Source organism: Anopheles stephensi, chromosome 2, assembly GCF_013141755.1.
Source record: "Anopheles stephensi strain Indian chromosome 2, UCI_ANSTEP_V1.0, whole genome shotgun sequence".
Classification (NCBI taxonomy): domain Eukaryota; kingdom Metazoa; phylum Arthropoda; class Insecta; order Diptera; family Culicidae; genus Anopheles; species Anopheles stephensi.
In genome coordinates, this window is record NC_050202.1 from 22399760 (window position 1) to 22409344 (window position 9585).

Sequence of the window (9585 nt, forward strand, 5' to 3'; positions counted from 1 at the left end):
TGTGCCGTAACACGAGTGTATGCATATTCCGATTCAGGCTTGTGTCCAGTGCGCTCGTGTGTGTGTGTGTTTTTGCATGCGTGCCGGACACCAGGCGGAAAATGTGGATGCGCTCCCGGGGATGCGCCCTGTCGAATAGAACCGTCGAATGATAGATACGGAATTTATTCATGGTGTTTTCTATATTTCATGGATGAAATATATGCGCATATAAATTGTTGATAAGCGGGGGTTATAAATTCGTGCACCGGTACCGACCGACCGACTCGGGTCGCCTTATTTCCCATGCTCGATCGGGCGTGAGTTATATTCACATTTGGTTGCCATTTTTCCCGCTTGAGTTTGGTTTTTGCCCACTTTTTGTTTCGGAGGTTTTGGTGCTCGTCTTGCTTGAGCTTGAGCCTGGTGGAAAACACGCATACGGGAGTAATGAGAGGGAAAGATCGTTTCGAACGAGATTACGATGGCGGGGAGCAGGGATGTGTGTGTGCGTGTGTTTGTGTTGGCGGTTGATGGATTGGGTGATCCGTTTTCCTTCGCACAAAACCGACAGCAACATTAGAAACAATAACCCAAACAAAAGTTCATACACACACACACACACACACACACACACACACACATACGCAGGAATCGGGAGCGCTATGTCCCTGCCAAGTGGACACGTTCGACAATAAAAAGATGGTGATTGCAGCAAAGCTAGTTCGACGGCGTCCAAAAAGGCATGGTGCGGATTCTTCGTGAACGACGTTCCAAGCAAAACTGCAAAAATGAGGCCAATATTTCATATCTAATCTTTTTTAAATGTAGGCAAAATTTAATGTACCAGAAATGGGGCAAAAATGGGGCGGCGTCGCGATAAGGCATGATTTAGGATGGCGATTCGAATGTTCGGGTTGGGATGGCCCAGGGGAGAAAGCATCCAAACCTAAGAACCAGCAACTTTACAAAAGAATTAATCGACGCACATTTATGTGTGCTTACGTGTGTGTGTGTGTGTGTGTGTGTGAAAAGAAACGGCGAAACTTGCTTGCATCGGCAGTAAAAAAAAGAAATGTTGATGGATGGTGTTGCAAAACATGTTTAGAATCGATGATGAGATAATTATACACCATTCTGCAGGCCATTAACAGATAGCGTTCTATGGTCTGCTTTCAAACAAAACCCCAAAACCCCGGTAGCTTAAAAGAACACCAAACCAGCAGGGCATGGTGGTTCGGAACCGGTTTGTTTTGCGAGAACTTTTGCTACCGGTTTCGATTGCTGGGTGGCTGAGGTTTGTTTTCGTTAGACCGGGAACCGGTTTTCTTACCTGTACAGTGTGTCAAATGAGGAGTGGGACCGATTAGACTGCGATTGAAAGTCTTCCTGAGGCGATGGAGACTTTTATTCAGGGAATGTTGCATTATTTACTGAAGATTTCATCATGCTAAGAAACTTAACCCAAGGACGTGTGGAAGTTCTGGCAATCTATGATCTATTTACTGTTGTTTTTGATGAATGAATTCCCATCGTTTCTCGAGATGATAAAGATATTTCTAATGAAATGTACTATGGTGGTCAGCCTTAGTTGTCTTTTTGAACTCGCTGCAATAAAGATGCTTAATGTTCTTCTTGATGAGCTCCACATGTCAGCAAGAAGACCTGAACCTAAACCCATGAGAGAGTCTTTTAAAATACTCTACATGAACCGAGCTGGCGAAATAATTGGTTCATATTCAGAAAGAGTAAATTAATGGATTAGAAAGGCTAAGGTTGTAAAGCTGGGAAGACGACATCTGTAAGCTGCCCGGAAGACTCCTGGAACAAGTCAAGACTATTAAGCACTTGAATCGCTTTTTAAGGTTATATGTCGGCATTTTTTTTTTTTTATTTTATTTTTCAAACTTTAAAGTCTATAAAAAAATTATCAAAAAATGTCCTCCTTTTTGATAGACAAAATCCTTCAGAATATGGTGGTACAGATAGATTAGTCCTTGGACGCAATTTACTTTCAATGCCTTCGGGGCGGCTCGGTGGTAGAGGCGACAACGGCTCCGGTCTTCATACGGCAGAACCGAGGCTCAAATCTCATCTGAGATGCGCCCCCCCCCCGCCCCCCCCCCCAATGAAGATTGACTATCCAACTTTGCGGTATCATTTGATCTAGTGAGCCAGAAATGGCCGGCATAAGACCTTAAGAGGACGTTTGGCCAAGAAGAGAGATAGAGAGCAATGTCTTGAAAATGAAAATGTACAGAGCTTCACGCTGACTTTGAAGAAATATATAGTCAATTTTGCACTGAGATACTCTTTGAATCCTCTTTTTCTCTTTAGATCTAACGTCATTTACTGGTGTCTTGTCAGTTACAGATGATCTTGAAGAGAAACCTATAACTGTAGAACTACAACTTCTTTCTTCATCTTTGGCAGAACAACCGCGAGAGATCTTCGCCTGCCAGTTTTGGTTGTCTTGACATAGTTAGTCAGTCCTACGTAAAGGGAGACAGTTCGGAATGGATTATTTGCTCGGACATATCGTTATATAGCGAAGACTGGTGGGATTGCTAAATCTGCTACCAGACCGGGTAATAGAACTATTCTAAGCCATGTGTACCACACTCATGGAGACAGTTCTACTGTGTACTCTTTTTACAGCTGGTTCTCGTCATTTTACAGCCGTACTCGTAGTACAGCGTAAAGTACCAGGCATTCATTAACGCAAACGTTCTGAGGTCGTTTCAACACAATACTTTTACAATAAATAAGAAATTTTGAATTGATAAAAAGCTATTTTTATTACATTTTAAAAGCTATAATTAAATATTCATTAATTATTGATAAATTAAGCGACTAGCAGATGTCCTTTCGAATTTCATAGTGTCACACTCGTACTTACTACTACTGTACCTTGTAACAGTGCTGTAACCTGGATATCGCAAACCCCTCAACAACAAAGTAACACACACTGAGAGTTGACAAGATTTACGAGGTACGAATTGGGAACACAAACCAAAGTGGAGGATGGAAAAAAAGAACTCCACCTTCTCTTCCCTCAAAACGTGCATCCTTCAGCATTGCGGGGAGTGTCCCGCATTGGTCCGGTCATGAAATATGCATACGCCTTGCGGTTCCGACCATCATAGATCATTCATTACTGGTGCATATTAAATAATCACAGCAGTGCAACGCAGTGGACATTGTAGTTATAGAGTTCGGCTTCACCGGCGGTCACTTTTCAAACGTAGGCTCAATGGTGAGCCCTCGGGAGAGAACCATTGCTGTGAGCGCACATGCCGCCTGACGTGCTGTGGACGTGTCCAGTGTGACGTTTGTCCCGCCACTGGATGCTTATAAATCTCGACCACCTACTGCAACCCGTACACAACAGTTCTAAATCTGCACCGTGGCACCAGAAAATGGTTCAATCCTGGTCGTAATCTATCGCGCGCGTTGGAATGAGCCGTACGTACGGGTATTGTGCGCTGTCCCTCGCACGTGCCCCTTCGCACTGTGTGATGGTATAATTTATGAAGTACATTTTGTAGTACTGCCGACTGTTTGGAATCCGGGCGCTGGTTATGTTTGGTGTTTCTGCACTCGAATGCACACGGCGAATCATTCCCAAACCCGGGGGGTGGATTTAGGTTGGTAATTTGTTTGCTTGCCGGTCCGTTTGGGAGCGAGCGTTCCGGGTCTGGGTTCCGGGTGATATCGGTGTCACGTAGTCGCCTGCGATCCGGAGCTGGAGTTTGATAATTGAATCCAAAAATCTACACACAACAACGTACGGCGAAAGCTTTGCCAGTGACCGTTGCCGTGGTTACGCGTATAAGCTTTCCAGGATTCGCTTACTGAAGAGTCCGTACGCACCCGTCCATACGCATAGGACCCTTTGCGTATTAAAGCGTATCGATTGTGGAGGCACGGTTGGCATTCGAGTGCTCGGAAATGCTCCGACCCGATGCTTAGGCGTTTTCCTTTATATCGGTATCGAGTGGGATACGGGAGGCCAAACCCGGTCCTCATTAATTCCGATGCAAGCACACTGATATGGAAAACTAATAATGAAGTGCGTCATTTTTCACCGTCCTCCCCTCATCTCAGCGGGCAGTCCTTCTGCCTTCCTAGTTTCCTTCGTTTTGCGGAGTTATGGGGTGCTATCACTGCTGGTGGGATTTTTCGGGATAGATAACTCTCCGCCCACCAGAGGACCGACCCTGCCCAGAAAGTTCCAGAATGGATGGAAATTCCAGGCCGAAAAACGTGCCACTGAGCCGTTTTGGGTGTTGGCGTTGGATAGGTGGTTATGAATATTTTAAGGCACCCGAACGAAGGTACTGCGTTCAGCAAACGCATTAAGCCAACAGGGGCTCTATAGATAGAACGAGGATATTTGTACGGTTTCTAATGTGAACTTTTAATGCGTTCTTGATAAGTACCCCAGTTCCGTAGTTCCGCAGCCCGGGAGAGAGGTATGCTCCCGACGGAACGTTGACGTCCTGGCTCACACGCTCTTGCCCTGTCCCTGGGGTATTTTGGGAGAATGGCCAACCCGGCGGAGGGGTTCCTTTGTTCGCTGACTATTTTCGAAGGCACACCTGCATCATCACTTGTCACCGTTTGGACCGGAACGGGCAGGCGTTAGTTGTGTCGTACATCATGTTCTATTTCACTTATCGGTTTTTATTTAGCCCAAAACGTTGTGCCTAACCAAGTACGGGCAGTGTGTCATATGGTGCAGTTGGACGATAACTTCCACGACATGCGACAAAACTTTACCTTCCAATCCCTCCCTTTCCTTCCAGCTATCCAGCAACACACGCACACGACAAGCAAACACGTACGCGATTAATTATTCACACACACACATACACACAGGAACGCACACCGTACCCTTTGTCCCCACTTGAACTTGTGTGCGTTTTTTTCTTCGCTCGGTATCCACCACCGGAAACGAACCTACAGGACCTTCGCTCATCGTTTGATCGGCTCCGGATGCGTAAAGCGGTTTGATATCTTTATCGCTCCCCTGCTAGATACGGGAGGGAGCAGTTTGGGCAAGGCAAAGGAGTTGCTCCTGATGCCGTCAAGGGACGCGTGTCCCATTCCTGTTCGGTTACGCACACAGAAACTTTCCAGCTGGAAAAAGTGGGGCACCAAGGGTGGCAGCAAACGGTAATTTTCGGGTGACACGTGTGTCACCCCGAGGTGTCGAGGTTGAGAACCCTTCAGCTCGGCTTGGTTCCTGCACCACCGACGATGACTTGGCACCATATGCATGTGATGGAGGAACCATTCGTTACTGGAGCGTACATAAATTGAAAAAGTAACCAAATGTTTCGATGGATTCGCTCGGTGTGTGTGTGCGTGTGTGTTAGGGTGTAGCAAAGTATCTATTTAGAATAGTGTAAACATTTGCTGCTAATTGTTAAACCACCGTGCTCTAGGAGACCCTTTTTTTGCTCTAGGAGAAAGGGGAAGGATTTATTTGTTTGCCTCAGCTGGAGCGTTAATTTCTAATCAACCACCCTATCAGGGAAAGTCGTGCCGAAGTTGAGCTAGAGAACTGGAAAGTGTTTAAAAATAGTTGCTTGTTGATTTAACGAACGGAGGCTCAACAAAATAAAAGTATGCAGTTTGATTTCGCAGATATATTACCATTGAATTATGGAATACTTTTAAAATAAAGTTTAAAAACAATTAAAAAAGGCTCGCTGTAAATCAGCCTGGTAGTATGCAATCCGCACTACAATTTCTCAGTATGCTATATACAACAACCCGCAGCATATGACACTCTCGAAAGGCCCCATGTTAAACAAGTTACAAACTTTCAAGCTTTACGTTACTGTTAAGGATATCTAGGCACCGTTTTTCCAATAAAATGAGAGGATAACGAATAGTTAAATATGGGCAATTATATACTAAAATGAATCATCCGGATTCCATGGCCTTCCTTGTCGTTCTAATGCACATCTCTTTAAAGCAATGCATGGACTCAATTCGCATCTTGACTGTTGCTTACATAAAAAGGATAGAATTAATTTTATGTAATATTTGTATCATGTTGCTAATACATATATTACTCTCAAACATTTCTATGAGAAAAGCTCAAAAGATTGCGCTAGAATGATCAACTTCAAGGCTACTCTCTTCTCTTTCTTCATGAACTGCTCAGGGTGGAGCACGTCTAGAAGACACGACCATGTCACCAATCCGTATCCAGGAAACTCGGTCCAGAGCTGCATTACTCCGTCCTCGGCTAAATTCAATCTGCGACAGGTTAGACTACAGCTGATCCAGAAAACGAGCTCTCTGCCCTCTTCTACGTATAATGTGGAACCGGGTTCTATACGAGCATTTTCCTGGTGAGGCATGAGTCCGGCATCCTTATCACTTGCTTCAGCCATCGAGTTCTTCCTGATTAGGTCACTGTCAACATACCTATAAGTCCATTGGTTCCATCTTGCTTTATGTCAAGACTACTAATAATCCAACTCCTAAAAAAAACCAAGGAGAACTAGCACTAGATTGAAGACCTAAAAACATCTCTTGATGTCACAATGTGGAATGAAATATAAGCGTATAGTGAAAAATAAGAAGGAGCCATAAATCATGTTCCAAGTCATATTTGATTTAGAGAAAGCCTAAGGTACTCCGAAACTACTGACATGGAAGCATTTGAATATAAACTTAAATTTAACTATAACAATTTAACGTATAAAAAATCAATCGAAATAGAATGAAATAAGATGTATCCTTCGGTTATCCTTAACGCCACTGTCCAAATCATGTGGTAGTAGCACCATTTAGCAAGTAGTGCACATACTCACACCATTCCATCCCACAACTGTCATTATCCTTCGATTCTGTAGCTCAATTGTCACCATCGTGTTTACTTAGTACAAATCACATCGAAAAGAACCGGAAGAGGAGTGTAACCAGGTTTACTGTTTACTTACCTACAAATGTGTGCCTACGTGTGAGAAATGAGTGTGTGACACTGTGTAAAAAGAACTCTCCCGAAATGGGGCGCACTAATCATCATCCCCCGAACAACACAGTGTGTACGGAAATGTTTGAGTAACCGTCAGGAATTGAAGGAATGGAACTGTTGTCATCATCGGTGTCCATGATGGTTCCCCCGGCACGTCATTCAGTTTTATTTACCAACGTCGACCAACGCCGGGAAACAGCAACGGGGTTCAACACAATTTACTGGGAGTGCTCCCGGAAACGGGGAATGAAGCAATTGCCGTGCCACCTAGGGTGAACGGCGACAGATGGAGCCACCCCTAGAGCGCCAGCTTCGCGTTGTTTACTACCACGTCAAGGTGAAATGTTGATGCGTAGTTTAGTTAATTAAATATTTCTTCCCATCCCGCCGGTACGGTTTGGGACATTGGGAACGGTACAATGAATTGGCAATCCTTCCGCACTCACTCACGATGTCAACCGGTCACACTTGTTTGATGACTCTTTTCCAGTCCGTAAACGGCGCCAGAACTTCCATCTAATCTACCAGCAAACGCGATGCGGTCGCCCTATGCTTGCTTTTATGTGTGCCTGCTTGCAGAAATCGATTCCCGCGGTGCACACTGCACGTGGTACGTGATGCGTACCGAAAAACGTGACACCTCGCCAAAACCGGTACGCTCAAAAGCTGACCACTTGCGGTGGATTATATCGTGTGCGGAAGATTCTTCACCGTGGACGTGCCACCATTCTTTCTGCTGACTGGTTATGCCGATGTACAATCGAACGACGCGGGGGAAAGTTAATTTGTCCCCCGGGAAAGCTTTACCGTTTTAGCGTGTGGTTTTTGATTGTGTGGTTCTAATTTTAGCTGAACAAGCTAGATCGATAAGACTTCCGGTTAAAGGTGAATCGGAGCTGGAGATGGTTTTCTTGGTGGGGAAGGATTTTCGGTGAGTGTAAACATCTGGAACAGACCACCAGGATTAATTAACCTTTTTTTTTCTCTCTGAGCGTTTTAGATGTGCCCTACACTCCATTAACTCGGGTTATCCGACTCAATTAGATGAATTATTGAACATGTCATGTAATAATTTTAGAAGATGGCCAATCTGTGACACAATCCATTCGCCCGATGTTCTGCTTTTCGGGGGAAAAAAAAGTAAGAAATGCATTAACGCTCTTCTGCCCGACTCTTCCTGTAGGCCCGACCCAACGACGTTTTTTGTCCCCTCCCCAGACGGAGACGGACCTGCTGTGGATCGTTGGATCATAAATCAGTCGCAAATGATTGACGATGAATTAACAACTTGAACTTGAGTTCACCACTTCCATTAGCTTGATTTAACGAAATGTCGTTCGGGGGGAGGGGTGCTGTCGGTTGCTGCCGTCCTTCTGTCAACCGGCACTACACCGCGGTACAAGTACCGGACCCATAGCACGCACCGGAGATCATGCTCGCATGGGTTAACCTTCGATAGCGCTACGCATGGAGAAACGCACGTACGTACACGCATCGCACGTACAGGTTTCGAGCAAAATTAGGCAACGGCACACTTACACGCGTTAGAGATGATGGGTTTTCGGTGGTTGGTTGCCGATTGCGTGCCGTTCAAAAATAAAACTCGAAAAAGTATATAAAGAACCAACTGCTGTGAGTATGTGTATGTGTGTGCCCCATCCTCCTAAACCCCCGTTCGAGGTTTGGCCAAGGCACACCCACCAACCCACCAACCCCAGCGAGTGAAGACCTTCGGTGCACCGAAAATCGATGTGTTGTATCTCTTCGGTACCGGTTTTTGCGGTTTTGTTGGCTACAATTGGAACACACCCTCCGCGGCCAACCGCACGCAGGCCCCCTCCCCCCACGAAACCGGTCGGTCGGTCGAACCGAGGGGACCCGGGATTCATTAAGATTGTTGCGATAAAAATTTATTTTCGGACTCCTAAGGTAAACAAAAAGGCACCAAACAACCGAGAGAAAGAGAGAGAGAGAGAGAGAGAGAGAGAGAGAGATAGAGGAAAGAAGAAACTTGTTTTGGAAAAGATTAAGGACGGCCGGACGATGCGTGACAAAACGCGTAATGAGTGATGAATTATGACAAACACTGGTTGGCACTGGGTGATATCCTCCGTGCCGGAGGGGGTTGAGTTGGCTAGGAGATGCGTTCGGGGGACGCGATTACCATCAGTCCAGTTGGGGTGCTACTGTGTGTCGTGCGAGCCTGTGCACATCATGATCGGGCAAACTGGAAGAGACCGGCCCGACAATTATATGCAATGTTTGGTATTGTTTTACACAACAGGGTGCGACATCGTTCTTTTAACCCCTTTTTTATCACAATCGAAATCGGAACAGCATAGACATTTTTGGGGGGATGTGCATTTTGGAAGGGAAATGGGAAGGTCTCTTAGATCATGTTAACGTCTTTATGGGACATGTGTAAAGGTTTTCGACAACCGTCGTTTTGGATGACACAAGGATTGTAAAAGATAGCATCATATGTAACGTCCCTACCTTTGTCTAGAATTGTTTTACAAAAGGGCAATTGTTCTTGGATCTTGGTTTTTACTACGAAACGGAACGGGTGTTGGATCAGGTTATAGGAGCTTCTTTGGAAACAACCTTCG